At 42.1% G+C, this 16,750-nt stretch overlaps 1 protein-coding gene across 1 annotated transcript in view; it reads right to left on the bottom strand.

The window, feature by feature from the left end:
- TMEM163 (transmembrane protein 163) overlaps window positions 1-16,750 on the bottom strand; it is a 206,066-nt gene that overhangs the window by 127,205 nt on the left and 62,111 nt on the right. The gene's annotated exons all lie outside the window — the stretch shown is intronic.

The following is a 16,750-nucleotide window of genomic DNA, read 5'->3' as shown; positions in this document are numbered from 1 at the left end:
CACAGCCTAGCCTAGCCTACCCTAAGCGTGCTCAGCACGCGCACATTAGCCCACAGCTGGGCAAAATCATCTAACAGCAAATACACCGTAGAGCACCAGTTATTTACCCTCGTGATCATGTGCCTGTCTGGAGCCACAGCTCACTGCCGCTGCTCGGCCTCCAAGAGAGTGTTGTGAGGCATACCTAGCCAGGGGGAAGATCAGAATTCAAAATTTGAAGTACGGTTTCTACTGAATGCTTTTGCACCATCAAGTCAAAAAAATTGTACGTGGAACCATTGTACGTCGAGGGCTGCCTGTAAATGATATCGCACACGGCAAGAGGCAGTTTTACCCTATACCTGGCAACGAAAGGAAAGGGGAAAGCAGCGCGAAAAGATAGGAAAAATTTATCTCTCCTGATCTATTTCCCTAAGCCAACAGAGGAAGGAGTCTGCAATCCCTGCACAGGTCTGTGTGGTGATGGACAAACACACCAAGTGGCAGACACAACTAGGGACCCCCCCAGGATCCATTCTCCCCCACCGCTTGCCTGGAGAATCCCAGCACTGTCGGGGCAGCAATATGCCCGGTAAGGCCGCCTGGTTCCCAGCCTCCCTCCCGCTAGAGGTGGCCACGGGAACGAACCAGCCGAGACGCGGGCTGAGCGAGCTCTCACCTCTTCCCCTCTTCTTTCTGCCAGGCTGTGGGAACGTCGTCCTGGAGGTGAGACAACTATCCTGTGAGCATGACAAGGAAACTCTCATGCTGCTAAGGATGGAAAAGCAGAAGCCAGAGGGCCTGGTCCCTGACAGGGTGTGGACTGCCTCCCCCTGGATTCACGTGAGAATAATAAACCTCCCATTCAGCTAAGTGGCCCTCATCAGGTTTTCTGTCATCCCATGCTGTAGGAATTCTGTCGGAATCAGAGTCTGGGTTCTCTCTCTTATCATCAGTTAACACCACCGCAGGATAGATCAGTGAGAATCCCAAATCAGCTAATACATTAATAAGTAAATACCTTCACATCTCCGATATAGTTCAGTTATTTTTATATGTTTGCCTATCACTGCAATTATGCCAACTTCATACTAAGATTTTAGAGCGTGGTTCTGAGTCATTCCAAAACTGTGATTCTCCATAAATTAAATTACGCTTTCTCTTACACCTGGTAGCAATCAAGAGCTCCCCTGTGGAGAGCAGGGTGGAGGCAGAAAGAAGCAAGAGCAAATGACCCTGTTTTCCCAACTTGCTCCAAACACACCCCTGGGAAAAGCAGCACCCCCTCGCTGTCTGCAGCTGGCAGGGGACACAAGCTGGGTTGCTAGCCTCCTAAAGGAACAAGTTGTACCTGCCGCAGGAACGCCTTTGTACACTGGACCAGTCATGCTGTCTCCACGCCAGCTTTATATCTTTGGTAGCCTCTGGTGCTTTTATCAAGACAGACTCTCCAAACTGTAAGCTTCTACTGCGCAGGTACATTTGCTGGTTCCACGGAATGGCAAGTATTCCCCCTTCTAACTGCCCAGGCTCCTCCCCCATGAGGCTTCAGGAACTTCCCCAGACAACACCTGTAAATGTGGTCCTCAGGGGATAAAGTGGGAAGAGAAGATTTCATTTTAATTCTCCCCAGTTGTTTAAAGCCCATGTTCAGCCCACATACACATACGTGGTTTCCAAATCTTTTGAACGCCCACCCTATCATGTCTTTCAAATGTTCTAATAATAAGATAAAAACCTAGAGAACTACTGAACCAGTGTGATGAAGGTGGATATGATCTTAAATTGCACACATTTTAAGCATCCATAATAACGTTAATTATTTTCTTAACCACTAAGGAAATCAAAACAAACTTGCATCTCAAAATGCCTCTTGGAAAAACAATGTCTCCTAGTAAGTTAAACTATAATTAAAATATCAGGTTTACAATACCTATGGAATTAATTAAAATAAAATCTTGAGTCACAGTATGCTCTGCCTCGAGTTTCTCAGCCTCAACACCACTGACATTTTAGACCAGGTAATTCTTTGCTGTGGGGGCTACTTTGTGCAATAAGGGAGTTTAACAGCTTCCTTGGGTAGCGTGACTACCAAAAATGTCTCCAGACATTGCCAAAAGTTCCCTGGGGGACAAAAATCGCCCACCTCCCGGTACCACTGCTACACCTGAAAAGGATCTTTACCCACATCCACTTTACAGGTGAGAAAAGTGAGGCCCAGAAAGGCCAAGAGCTCACCACCACAAAACTGAGTTAGTGGCCACGAGAGGGAACACGCCAGGGAAGTGGCTCCTTGATCTTTTATGTCTAATCTCACTGAACTGCCATGTGTTGGGGCTTTGGTTGAAGATACAACATTTTAACTTAAAATAAATGTTACCAAAGGCATCTTTTCAAGAACTCAACATCATTAATCAGCAGTATATTAGAAATAACCAGAATGAGAAGCCTGTTACATTTCATGGCCAACCACACGACTTTTGTCCTATGCTTCCATTCGGACTAATCTAACAAATGTGCATTAAGCATTTTCTGGGCACCTTCATCATTCATTCAGGAGAGGAGATTCCCACGCGAGTGCACTGGCCCCGCAGTGAACCGACTGTAAGACAGCTCAGCAGGCACCGGGCACAGGTGAAGCGCCCGGTTCCGTGAGAAAGGTTGTCACAAAGTAAGGGGAGGCTTCAAAGGGAGAAAATTCATGTTAGCTTAAAAATCCAAGAAACCACAGAGGAAAGAGCAAATGAAATGGGCTCTGCAAGATGGGAAAGGGATTCTGGGGAGAAGGAACAGCATGGAGGTGGAAAGTAAAGCACAACTGAATTACCTAATCGAGTGGACGGTGGAGAAATGCAGTGGGCTAGCAAGAAAACTGAAGGTCGAATAAGGCAGGCTCTATATGTTTCTCTGGACATTCGTTTTTAATTTGTTAGTCAATGAGGCACCACTGAACTTCTAAGTATAAATGGTATGTGACATGGCACTTCTAGGAAATTATTTCCCGGTAACAGCATAAATACATTAACCCTTTGCGGTCGTATTAAATTTGGACATGGGTGTCGTACTGGTCGGAATTAAGAGCTTTCAGAGAAATTATGGACTGATACATGAATGAACAGAGTTAAGATTCGTACGGTTCCTTGCTGTGGTGGCTGAGAGCAGACATACGACCGGAATGGTAAAAAAGCTTTGGTGGCTGAGAGTAGACAAACGACCGCAAAGGGTTAAAGGAGAAACTGACTGCCCTGCGATCACTGATGTGTTGAGAAGGCTTCTGAGGTACAGTCTGACCAAGGGGCTGTCTATCAGTCCTACTAGACTACTAAACAGTTAGAAAGAGGCCATGATACCAGTCAAAGCAAAAGGTACCGTGCAGGCTTCCCTGGGGTAGAAGTGGCAGGAATGGGACAGACACACGAGTTGATGCAGACATGGGCTGACGGGAGGCGAGAAAAGAGGATTATCGGAAACATGACCGTTACCTTCTGAATCTTACGACCGAAAGGACAACAGTGCCAGGAGCAGAACCCCGAGGTCGGGAAAGAACTGATTCTAGGGGAGAAAATGAGATTGAGATTTAAGAGAAGTCCAGTAGGGCATTAGAAAGAAGGCCCTGGAGCTTTGGGGAAAGATCGGGACCATGATTTAATTCACAAGGAAAAGCAAGTACAGTATAGATTTGGAGTCCCCTGCATAAAGTTGGCTCTTCAAGCTCTGGCCATAGACAAGATCCCCCTGGAAGAGAGGGGTGAGAAAGATGAAGGACCAGGCATCACAGAATGTAGATCTTATTGAGCAGTTGTAATAAGTGGCTTTCCTGGTTTTGCCAGAATTTAAATGTATTACCCTCAAACTGTGGACCAACAGAATATTAAAAACGTCGTAAACAATTTAAACTAAAAAAATTTTCAAGGTAAGGTATGATTACCACATAGAGTTATTACTTTTAAGAAGGAGGTATATTTCACATGTTTTAATGTGCTTAACTATGTGTTGTTTGTTTACAGAACTGGAATAAACAAAATACTGATAAATCACCGCTTAAAAAAAGAATGCCTACATTTAAGATGCAAAAGTGAAAGGAAGGATAAGAAAACGCTGTGAAGGGATTTCTAACTCTCTAGCCGAAGAAGTAGGGGAGCCAAACGTAGGCAGTGGAAGTTCAAATGCACAGGAAGCTGAGAACGAGGCGTGGACACAGCCTGCGGGCCTCAGGCTGGGTCTGGTCCCCGTGAGGCAGCAGCTACTCAACCCTACTCTTGCCTCATGAAAAAAACTTTAGGCAGTTGGTAAGTGAATGGGTATGGCAGTGTCCCAATAAAGCTTTATTTACAGAAACAGGCAACGGTTGGCCTGTAGGCCATGGTGTGCTGACCCCTGCAATAAAAGGTGGAATAAGGCAAATGTTCTTAAAATGCTAACTCTAGCTTCTAAGTTTAGAGATATGAGATAAGTAAAACCAAATTTTACTTAGCCAGCAGAATCTCACGTGCGACAACTGGCTTCAAGTGGTCAGTGTTCCCCTTGAAGAAGGGGAGGGAGGAAGACAAAGAGATTGGCTGAAAAACATGGAAAATAACATACACGTTAAAAAGAAATAAGTGGAAACATTTATGACCATCCATCTACACTGCAAATTGAGAGAATTTCAGCCTCTGACTCCTTGCCAAGCTTCCTGGGCTGCTCCAGAAGTGGAAATACTACGACCTTATTTCCCGGAGACAGGAACTTGTACTCAGTGCTCGGTGGATAAGAGGGGACCACTGTACTTAGAAAACCAAACATTCATCACTGCTGGAGGCCAGGGAAATCTCCTCCTGTAGCACACGGGATGAAGAAGACAAATGACTCTGTTCTTATCAGCAAGTCATTAAAGTCTTTAGCAGGGGAGATAAGAGGGGACGAGAACACTGTAGTCTTCTGTAGAGATAAGCTCAGAGCTTCCGAGAGCTGAGGGTGGTTGCTGCGGCCAGGAGTGAGGGGAGATAAAGACCTCAGCCTGCCTGGAAGAGTGGGCAGGATCTTCGCGGCAAAGACTACGAAAGGGTGTTCCAGGTGAAAAGGCCACATGGGCCTAGGCAAGCACTCAGTCCGCAAGCCGAGGCTACAGAAGGCCATCGGGCTGACAGTCAGGAGAGGGCAGAATGGGCGTGCCAGCCGGGAAAGCCTCCCTAAACCGCCGTATCAGAGGGAATAAGACTGCTGCCTCGCGTGCCTTATTCAGCTCTGCTGCCACCACCCTGGCCACCCCAGCCGCCTCGGCCTCGCTCTCACGAGGCAACTTCCCACTCGTCTGCGCTCCAGTAACTACCTCGGGACAGGGGCAGCAGCTGCCTCGAGGACTCGGTCCAGCACCGAGTCCAGGGCCCGGCCTGCCGGGGCTGTGCCCAAGCCAAGCCAGGCCAAGAGTCAGAGGCCTGCACCCTTCTTCACTGGGCTCGGGCTGGCTAACAACGACAGTACAAACGAATAAAAATGAGGCTGGGGACACCCACTGACGCCAAACCTAAGGGCGCTTTAGAAAGCTGGCTCAGAAACCCAGAATTACTTTTTTTTATATGTTTTTATCGATTTCAGAGAGAGGAAGGGAGAGAGTGAGACATCAGTGATGAGAGTCATTGATCGGCTGCCTCCTGCATGCCCTCTACTAGGGATCAAGCCTGCAACCCGGGCATGTGTCCTGACCAGGAATTGAACCGCAATTTTCTGGATTATAGATCGACGCTCAACCACTGAGCCACACCGGCCGGGCCCAGACTTACTTCTGTAGTCCATAAGCAGTGCTTGCAAGGTTTTGATAATTTATTTATTAACTAAGTTTTCTTCAGGAAACGTGATACATACACATGGTTAAAAAATAACCAGTGCAAAAATAGTTTTAAGTAACCTTCCACAAACATTTTATACTTATTCAAAAGTATATATAAACTCATCCTGATTTTTTAACACAAAGAGAAATATATTCACTTATGTACTATTGTGCTCCTTTGTCTTTTTTTCAACTTACCAATGTACCAATGTATCTCTCAGTTTGTTCCATCAGTAAATATCTACATTATTATTAATAACCACAGGACATTCTATTCATTATATGGATCTACCTTAACTTATTAAGCAGGGCTCTATTGATGGACATAGAGGTTATTACCCACTTCTGTGTGACAACATGATACAAACATTGACAGTAAACACTGCTGCGTATCTGTCGTTGCATATACACATCTATGTAAATTTGCAAGATGAATCCTAGTAGAAGTGGAAATGCTGGGTCAAAGAAGATGCACCAAGGAAGGTTCCTGAGTGAGCAGGAGTGGTGAGAAAACAGGGGGCAGATGACTGGAGATGTCTGTGAGTCAAGGTAGGCAATCTGGACAGAGAGTATAAAGGATTAAAGGAAGGGAGATGATGGAGAAAGACCGAGGAGGCTCTAGTGAGGACCCGAAGGAGGGCAGGGACAGAGAAGGGACTTCAGGACCATCGCAGGTGAAACTGCAGGGGGGAAAATTAACTGAGTTAACAAATGATGATGTGGAGACAGGAACAAGGGGGAGGGCAGGTGGAATAGTGAGGAAAGGAAGAGGGAAAATCAAAGGCTCACAGAGCATCCCCAAGCGGAAGTACCAGGACACAGGTGCCAAACAAAACCCTCAACAAGGGTGCGCAGTCTTGAATGGAGAGTTCCATGGTGCACATGGTGATGCTGAGATGTTGACAACCAGGTCGATTTTATTAACTGTGGCTGGAAATGTCTCACTGAGCTCAGGAGAGAAAACGGGGATTTAGGCACCATCTACAGAGGTGGGTGGTATCAAATACAGGACCACCCACAGATAGAAGGATTCAGAGCACAAGTGCCAATTCCCTTGAATCCCCAACATTTAGGGAGTCAGGAGGAGGCGGTCAGACAGAGAGGGCAGAGGGAAAAAGCACAATGTGTCCTGGAAGCCAAGAGAGGGGCAAGTCAAGGCAGAAAATAGCCTGGAAGGAGAGGAAAGCTCCCAGCAGAGGGACGACCTGGCAGCCTGGCCCCACAGTTCTTCCAACACAACTGGCAAAGACACCAAAGGCAGGAAAGGAAGCAAGACTGGCGCTAAACCACATGGACATGGGGGCTTAAGAAGAACAATAAAATGGAAGTCGACTTTTCTTAGGATAGGAAGACAGTTCCGAGTTCATACGTCGAAGAGTAGGCTTAAGTGAAAAGAGGAGAGAACTGAAGGAGAGAGACAGGAGGTAACGGACAGCAAAATCTCAGGACTATTGGCCCCAGATGCCTCTTTATCATGACTGATCAGAGATTCTGATCATCTGAAAATCAGCCCACTCTCACACTTAGACACTGCTGTGGTTTCTTTCATTTGTGATTTCTGGTTCTAACTCCAATTTCCCATTTGCTGGTAGCCTTCTGCTTCCACTGCACATGCTGTGAGCTACTAAATCCCCAATGGTGTTTCTGCAGTAAGAGGCGCTTCTAAGGCTCACAGCAAAATGTCAGCGACACAAGCTGCCATCTAAATGTGCTGTCTTTGTGTGTAATCTTGTCCACGGAGGACTCTTTTGTCTAGTTATAGCAAACCGTCTGCTAAATCAGAATTAAGATCTAGAAAATGCCACAAAAACAAGCAGCAGTGCGAAAGATGGCATTCAACCCTTCCCAAGGTTCAGGGTATGAGACACTTTCCAAACTACTGTTGGAAGCCAAGTGAAAATTATTTCTTTCAGAACATGTCTCCCAGGGAAGGAAGACGTCAATGTCTCTTTGGCTCATTCCTTTGCTGTCAGGTCAGTAACATCGTCAAAATCCGCAAGCTACTTCTTTCAAATATTAAGTCATCTTCTAACTTCCCTCACAGAGTGCTAGCAATTCCATTCTCCTTAAAAGAACTAATTTTCCCGGGCTGTCATTTATCCAAGTCTGATTCTCTTCACTGCTACTTATATTGACTAGTAAATACACCTCCAATTTTTAAAGTACCACTTCTATAACCAGTACAAAAACTCAAGTCAGTAAGATGGGACATGAAATGCAAAATCAAAAGGTAAAACTATAAACAGCCCCAAAGATAGAAAAAAGAAGGATGAGCTGCCCAGCTGGGCGTGGCTCAGCAGTTGAGCATCAGCCTAGGATCCAGGAGATTGGGGTTCGATTCCCGGTCAAGGCACATGCCCAGGTTGCGGGCTGCAGCCGATCAATGACTCTCTCATAATTGATGTTTTATCTCTCTTTCTCCCTCTCCCTTCCTCTCTCTGAAGTCAATAAAGATATATTTAAAAAAAAAAAAAAAAAAAAAAAAAAGGATGAGCCATAACACCTAACAAATGAAGGAAATTAAAGGCAAAGGGAGGGAGGGAGGGAGGCAGGCAGGCAGGCAGGCAGGCATTGACAGAGATGACTTTTAACCATCACTGTAGTATCTCCAAGCCTCAGGAAAACTGCCAGAGCTTGTTATTTGGGGAGCTCTATGTGAACTGGGGAAACGATTCAAGTCTGAGTGTACCCCACCCATGGGGACAGACACGTCCCTAACTCTGAGAGGGTAAATCCTGGTTTAAGACATTTGACCAAGTTTCAGAAGAGAAAGCACAGTTCAGGTCATTCAAAAAAGGCTGCATCCAGGTTCAGCCAAGCTCCATCCCAACATAACTTTCACCTAACATGCACCTTCAGGCCATAGAAAACTTAAATGAATACCAGTGTCTTCAAACTGCAGCTCAGAGAAGAAGGCAATCAAGTCTCATTTAAGACTGGAAGGGTGTCAAGTAGAAATCAGCTTCACTTTATTAAAACAAAGAATAGTCTAAAGCAGAGCTATTTATGAAAGTGTGCAAATATACCAGAAACAGGAAAAAGAAAGATTCATAGCATTCTTTAGAAAATTTGTGAAGGATGCAGTCAGAAAGAAAATATAACTAGGAAAACAAAAGGAAATTGCCCATGAGTGCAAACACTCACTAGTAATCAAAATTGATATAAGGATATTAAAGTAAACAACGGCATAGAACATAAAGTACAGAAATAGACCACACACATACAGTCCACTGATTCTCAACAAAGGCACGAAGGTATTTCAAGGGCAAAAAGAAAATTATTTTCACAAATGTTGCTGGAATAACTGATTATTCAATTGAAAGAATAATTCCTATGCCTCCTACCTCATATCATACACAAAAATTAACTTGAAATAAATTTTAGGCATAAACATAAAAGCTACTATAAAACTTCTAGATGAACACATGAGAAAATACCTTTACAAACTGAGAGTAGGCAAAGATTTCTTAAATAGAACAAAGAAAGCAATAAATTTTAAAAATTGAGAAATTAAACTTAAAAACTTATGCTCAGAAAAAGATATGTTTGAGAAAATAAAAAGGCAAGCAGCAGACTGAAGAAGAAAATATGCACAATACATATATTTGAAAAAATAACCACTAATTAAAAATATATATATACACACACATATACATAGTCAAAAACACAATAGTTAAATTGAAATGGACTACTAGAAATGTTTAAATAACTAAAAAAGGGCAGGAAAGAAGAAACACGAGCAAAAAGCAGAGGAAACAAACAAAACAAATAACAAACTGGTATGCTTAAAGTACATCAATAATTACATTAAATGTAAATGGTCTAAACACACCAAGTAAGAAATAGAGATCTTCAGAACTGAATTTTTAAAATAACCCAATTATGTGCTCTCTACAGAAAGCTCACTTCAAATGTACCAATGGGTTAAAAGTAAGAGGTCAAAAAGATATATCACATAAACATGAATCAAAAGAAAGCTGGAGTAGATATACTAATATTAGGTCAAGTAGATTTCAGAGCAAAAACCATCACCAGGATACAGAGAGGTATTATGTAATAATGAATAGGTCAATTAATCAAGAAAATATAACATCCTAAATGTATGTGCACCTAACAATAGACATCGAAAGTACATGAAAGAGGAACTGAAAGGAAAAACAGACAAATCCACAAGTATAGCTGGAGACTTCAATACTAGTCTCTTAGTAATAAATGGAACTAGTAAGAAAATCAGCAATAGAACTGAACAACGCTAGAGTTCAACAGGAGCTAACTGACATTAATAGAACACTCAACCCCACACTGGTTTCAAATGCACACAGAACAGTCACCAAAACAGAGTATATCATAAATCACAAATGAAATCTTAACAATATAAAATAATTTAAATAATGCAAAGTATATCCTCTGGCCACATGGGATTAACTTAAAAAAATCAATAATGGAAACATAAATCTTTAAACATTTAGAATTTAATAGTACAATTTTAAATGATCTATGGCTTAAAGAGGATGCCTCGAGAGAAATTACAAAATACTTAACTGAAAAAAATTAAAATACAGCGTATCAAAATTTATGGGATGCAAACAAAGCAGTGTCTCAAAGAACATTTAATCATTAAAGTTAAACACACTTTTGCCCCATGGCCCAGCAATTTTGTTCCTAAGCATTTACCCTAGAGCAAACTACAGCCCTCGGGCAAAATTCAGCCAGGCTCATTTGTTCATGTGTTGGTTTCTGGCTGCTTTTTTCTGCAATGGAGTTGAGTTGCAATGGACTGTTGGCCTGCAAAGTATTTACTATCTGGTCCTTCACAGAAAAAAAAGTTTGCCAGCATCCGCCCTAGAGGAAGAAAACTTAGGTTAACACAAAAACCAGTCCAATGTTTATAGCAGCTTTATTCATCATCGCAAAAACTGGAACCAACCCAAATGTCTGTTCTTCAACAGGTGATGCATAAACAAACCCTGGCACATCCCTACAATGATATACCACCCAACAATAAATAGGAACAAACTACCGACACACACAACAATTTAGACGAATCTTAAAGGCATTAAGCTGAGTGAAAGAACCCAGTCTCAAAAGGCTGCCTACGGTACAACTATATTGTATGACACCCTCCCTAAAAAAATAGTGACAAAAAACAGACTGGTGGTTGCCAGGGTTTAGGTGTGGGAGATTAGTACAAAGAAACACTTTGGGCGTTAATGAAACTCCTATATCCTGTATAGTGGTGGTTGCACATGTGTTAAAAGTCATAGTACTGTACACACCAGAAATGAAAGTCAATTTTATTCTATGTTAATTTAGAAAGAAAAGTTTTAAAAAGATAAGCTTTGCTTCTAATATGAGCCCCTTGTATAAGATATTGTTCACTTCCAGTATCTGAAAATTAATATACATAACAGAGTCTTAATGTGAAACATATGGTACAGCTTTTGTTGTTGACATTTGTTTTTAGCTTCAACCCTTATTCTGTTTTCAATTAAATGAAAAGCTGGGGCCAAAAGAAGGCATCGAACCGACTCGAACCGACTGTGGTTGGATTCATGATGAAGCCACACAAGAAACTGTTCCAGGAGGTCCTGGGATGACTCATATTTATACACAATTCATCTCACAACTGATATCCACCTAGAGTTGCTGGGCTGCTGGAGGCAAATCAGCTGAAGTCCTCTCCCAATTTGGGTCCTTTCTTTCACTTTCTCAGAATGTTCTGTCAACAATGACAAAAAGCATAGTAGTACAAGGTTCCAGCTTGAGAAGGCGCAGAAAGACGTTCGGCCAGTCTGAAAAACCAGACCTGACATTAATCAGTTGTGTGTTCTTGGCCAAGTCATTCGACTTCTCCAGGCCTCAATTTCCTCATTCACAAAGGAAGACCCCCAGTATCCTTTACATGCCCTTCCAGCTCAAACTGAGTTCACCATGCTATCATCCATGAATTATACTTATTATACATTAAAAAAGAAACTGATAAAGCAGCATTTGTGCCCAAAAGAAAGTCATGAAAGGAATATTTGTGGCCTTTTTATGAAACTTAAACAGGAAAACCCAGCATCCCTCACCTCTCAAAAGAAGCTAGAGTCTAACGGTCTCTGAACGTCCTACCAACATCTAAAAGCACCTGTGAGGGTCTCTTTCACTAGTCCTGGGCACTCACGTCCAGTGGGCACTACATTTAGACCCTCCTTTGGTCCAGACTGTACACAGAGCAGTCTAGTGCAGTGTCAATTGTGGTGGCTGTAGACTAGGTTTCCTGGCACCAATGATAGAGGGATTTATATTCTCTATACCCCACAGATATTAAGAAAATAGTCGACAGATCAAAAGCATCACCTACCTCCAGTTTTGAGTATTTAGAAAACCTAGTTTCAGGTAGAGAAAACACATATCAAGGATATGAAAAAGAACCACTGTCCAGTTGGCAACAACAAAAATTATCGTAGTTATATTTCAATTTGAGCTGTATGCTTAAATACGGAAAACAAAGACACAGCCACCACACACAAATTTGTAACAAGTCAATCCGTGTAAGCGTTGCTGCCTCTAATGCTAACAGGCTTTCTGAAATGGGTAGCATGATTCATGGTGCCAAGAACTTGCTCCCTGCCAACAATGATTAAAATGTAATTTCTTATATCCTTTTAGTCATTGCTCATATGGGACGTAAATGATTCACTTCAACCAGAAGTAAACACATCCTCAGGGTATTTTACTAGAGTTGGTTCCTGGCAAAAACTTCCATGGTGCTGAAGAATCATTTCAACTACTAAGGAGTCATTATGTCCATTTATTTGTAGTGGGACAAAAATGAAATACACAGAACTGAAGGTCAGAACTCGGGAGACAATTCTCTGACCTGTGACATAGCAAAAGAAAACTTTAACACATTTGAATCTATCAAAGTAAAAAAGTTTGCACAACCAAATAACAGGCAAAATGGTTGAAAAATATTTACATGAAATATAACAAAGTATAATATTTATAAGACATAAAATTCTAAACTCAAAAATATCAAAGCATAAAGAAATGAATGAACAAAATATATATGCACAATTCACAGAAAAGAAAAGAAACACTTGAAACGGTCTCAACTAACACTCAGACAAAAGTTGAGGGATCCTCATGCTTAGTAGGACACAAACACTCACTCCCCGATCCATCCTTCTCATGCTCCAGTGCTCACGACCAATACCAGTGATCAATGCCTCTCAGAGTACTGAAAATGTTTACAATCCCTTTTGCAAACAATAGTGCAGCGTAACCCATTAAAGCATTCTCCATAGTAGCAAAACAGTGGAATTTAGGAGCATAACAGTTGGGTCATGTTTAGGTACTTTATTGGCTGAAAGATGCTAATCTTAAATAATAACTGAAACAGAAACATGGATAAATGTTTATAATGATTAAAACTTGCAAGTACACTGAAATTATATTAAAATATGGGTACATATTTTAATGACCAAATATTTGAAGCCATTTAAATGTCAACCAGTACTGAAATGGGTTAAATAACAAAGTACTTCTACAGAACATTATGTAGCCACAATAAAGAATGCAGTAGGTCTGCATGTTCCGGAAAGCAAAGATGTCCGAGATATATAATTGAGAGAAAAAAGAAACGTGTAGGGCAATATGCACAGTAGGACCATATTGTTGTTTAAAAAAAAAAAAAGAAAAACCCATTCTACATCATACATGATTTATTATGTATATGTATGTGCATAAAATACCTGGAATTATATATTTCAAATCATCAGCATCTAAAAAGTATGTTCAGAAACTTTCATTTTAATTTTATTCCCTTTCCTATTACATATATTTTTATCAACTTGAATTATTTTAAAAACTCAATTGCATATTCAAATATCAAACTGAAATAAGAAAAAAATTAAAATAATGTTGAAGCAATGAAATTATAGATGATATAAATCAAGCTTCACAGGTTCATTTCTAAGTAAACGTTTGTTTTAGAAACAAGTAGCTGTAACAGGTAGAAATGAGAATCCAATACTTTACTGTTACTCTTACAGCAGGCTGGACATAGCTGTCCACCTGCACTTTCCTGTACGCTTCAGGAGATTTCTCTGGCTTGTGGGGGAAGGCCTGGGAGAACACAAAGAGCCACCCTCAAAAGGCCAACAGAGCCTACAGAAATGAAGCAGCTAAGAAAAACTCCAGCAATGTCCACTGTTCCGACGTAACAGCTCTAAGAACACAAAAACCTAGTTTTCAATTCAGGATTCTCTTTGCTTTAGAGAACAAACACACCATGAAATGCTTTCGTGTCACTTTATTTAAATGATAACTTATCCCACAAGCACTATTCAGAGAGGTAGTCAATGTATAAAACTAAAACTTATATATTTTTAATGAGTTTTCAGAACAAATATCCTGACCTTCTTCTGAGTATAGAAAAAACTGTCGTGCTAAGGGGGGAAAGTGAAATGCATATTCTAAAGCAGGAGATCACATAAAAAATCACTGATTTTTTGTGAAGGTCTGGTTTGCAAAGAAACTCAAAATACTTCCAAAAAGAGAATGAGGACCACCGGATTAGAAGTCTGAGAGTCCAGGAAGATAATCCAAGTCCCTCAACCTACCCCCATCCTGAGCACAGACCCTGTGACACCTCTCAGACTAAGGCACAGGGACTCTAAAGCACTCAGGTGTGGCACCATCCAACACACTCCACAACAGGCAGGGGCGGAGGGAGCTCATTCACTCTTCCGGCCAGAAAAGCACCGTTTCCAGCAGGCACGTTAGCTTACTCCACAAACAGTGCCAAGTGCTTTCTATTTGTTCTAAGCTTTGAGGATGCCCTGGTGGAACAGAACAAGTCCCTGCCGTTGTTCTCCAGGGAGTTTACACTCAAGCAAAAGAAAACGAGCAGTAAAAAAGTCAACAAAGACAGGAAAAATCCTTCACACTTAAGTTTAGGAAGAAACAAATGAGGTGATCTAATCAAGTAATATGGAGGGGTGCTAACTTAGGTAGTGGCCAAAGAAGGCCTCTTTGCGGAGGGAATATATATATATATTTTTTAAACATATCTTTTTATTGATTTCAGAGAGAGGAAAGGAGAGGGAGAGAGACAGAAACATCAATAATGAGAGTCACTGATCGGCTGCCTCCTGCACACCCCCAACTGGGGATCGAGCCCCAAACCCGGGCACGTTCCCTGACTGGGAATCAAAGCGCGATCTCCTGGATCATAGGTTGATGCTCAACCCCTGAGCCACGGCCGGCCAGGCTGCGGAGGGAGTATTTGAGGCGAGATCTGAATGAGGAATCTGGGCGCATGGGAGGACCGGGAGGCTGTAGTCAGTGGGGAAGGGGCGAGGAAAGAGTCCTATGATCCCATGAGGTCCAAAGGGCAGGCAGAGCTCAGACCACTCAGGCCATGGAGGTCATGGTAAACAGTTTAGATTTTCATTGGAATACAAAGGAGAATCATTGGAAACATTTGAAGTAAGAGAGTAAGAAGATTTAGTTTATAACTCAAAAGATGATCTAGCTATTGCAGGGGTGAGGGGGTAGCCAGTTTGGAGAGGACAAGACATAGGAGGGCTTGTAGGAGGCCGTGGGAATGGTGCACATGACGGTGGCCGGGAGCAGCAGCGATGGCGAGGACCTGGGAAATTAGGGACTCATTTTGGATGACTGCTAATAGACTGGATGCAGGGATGTGAACAAAGGGTAAATTAAAATCTCAAATATTATTTTGAAAGTAAATGTTTTTTAAACAAAAACAACTACTTTCTTGATCCCCAAAATCAGCCATGCATGCTCTTTAAGACGTCTCTCTGCAGTGGTACTGATTTGCCTGATCTTCCAAACACACTGACCTGGTAACCCACTGCCAGCATTTGAAAGTCAGTCCATGACAGAGAGAAGCAAGAGAAACCGGTCCGGTAGACAAATCCAAATCACATCTTCTGCAGCTCCACACTTTAAACAGCTGAGCAGGTGGTTCTGTGCATGCCCAGTGATTCTGCTGAAAATCTCCAAAACAACTGCCCATTCACTTCAAAAAAGAGCGAGTAGTTTTATCCTGATAGGAAAATGTGAGGAGAGCCTGGAAAAAGTGCTTTCACATACAAATGCATCATTTTCACCATGTATTTGCAGAAGAATTCATTTCACTCGGCTAGCGAATGAAATATGCGACCATATTCATGTTCCCAAACCAGGCTTCACACGCAGCACGGCCTCATTCCTGAGCGTTCTTACAGCAGGTCTGGAGGAAGCTCATGCAAACAGACCCGAAGACTTAAACTTCACGGCTCCTTAATCTCTCAGGTGGGACACAGCGACACCTGTCAAGTTTTAAGAGCTTTATGATGACCTCAGGGAGCCCCTCACAATATAATCCATTTATAATCTATAGAATAAAGACCAATTTAACTTTTTTCATTCAGACACTGAGAAAACGCGTACACAGCTCACACACTTACACATTCTTGAAAAGGCATTTTGCCAACCCAAGACTAGAAGCTAGAAGGCTCTAGCGCTGCATAATTCCTGGAGCATTGTTTGATTCTAAAAAGGCTTTATTTTAATGGACTTCGGAGTTGGAAATACAATCTTACACAGTATTTCAAGAAAGTATTCATGGGTTTATTACTTTTCATTCATTCAATATCCACTCTTGGGAACTAATGTGCAGTCATACGGTTTCTCCTTCTTTCCGATGAATGTTTGAACTAGAATGTGATCTCTTCATACAGAAAGGTACAAGGAAAAGTCAGCATGACTGGCTAAAAAAGATGCCGAGCATATGTACATGCTCAGCCATTTGCAACAGCATGGGTGGATCCTGAGAGTATCATGCTAAGTGAAACAAGTCAGACATAAAAGGACAAGAGCCCTCCGATTCCACTCGTAAGCGGGATATAAAACAAAAAGCAACAAACAAAACAAACTTAGAGACACAAACGACAGTATGGTGGTTAC

This window comes from Miniopterus natalensis, chromosome 8 (genome assembly GCF_054644295.1).
Source record: "Miniopterus natalensis isolate mMinNat1 chromosome 8, mMinNat1.hap1, whole genome shotgun sequence".
NCBI classification, from domain to species: Eukaryota; Metazoa; Chordata; class Mammalia; order Chiroptera; family Miniopteridae; genus Miniopterus; species Miniopterus natalensis.
Note: the sequence above shows the minus strand (reverse complement) of the source record. Positions and strands in the feature narration are given on the sequence as shown.